We start from the raw sequence: 323 nt of genomic DNA, 5'->3' as shown, positions 1-323 counted from the left end.
CATCCTCGTCCTCATCCTATCCTCATCCGCATTCTCATCCTCCTTCTATCTTCATCCTCGTCCTCTTCCTCATCTGCATCATATCCTCATCCTCATTCTCGTACTCATTGTTTCCTCTTCCTCATCCTCATCCTCCTCTGCATCCTCCTCTTCATCCTATCCTCATTCTCATCCTCCTCTTCATCCTATCCTCCTCCTCATCCTCCTCTTCATCCTATCCTCATCCTCATCCTCATCCTCATCCTAACCTAATCCTCATCCTCATCCTCATCCTCATCCTCATTCTCGTCCTCATCCTATCCTCATCCTCATCCTATCCTCAT

The sequence above is a fragment of the Lupinus angustifolius genome, chromosome LG05, assembly GCF_001865875.1.
Source record: "Lupinus angustifolius cultivar Tanjil chromosome LG05, LupAngTanjil_v1.0, whole genome shotgun sequence".
Classification (NCBI taxonomy): Eukaryota; Viridiplantae; Streptophyta; class Magnoliopsida; order Fabales; family Fabaceae; genus Lupinus; species Lupinus angustifolius.
Note: the sequence above shows the minus strand (reverse complement) of the source record.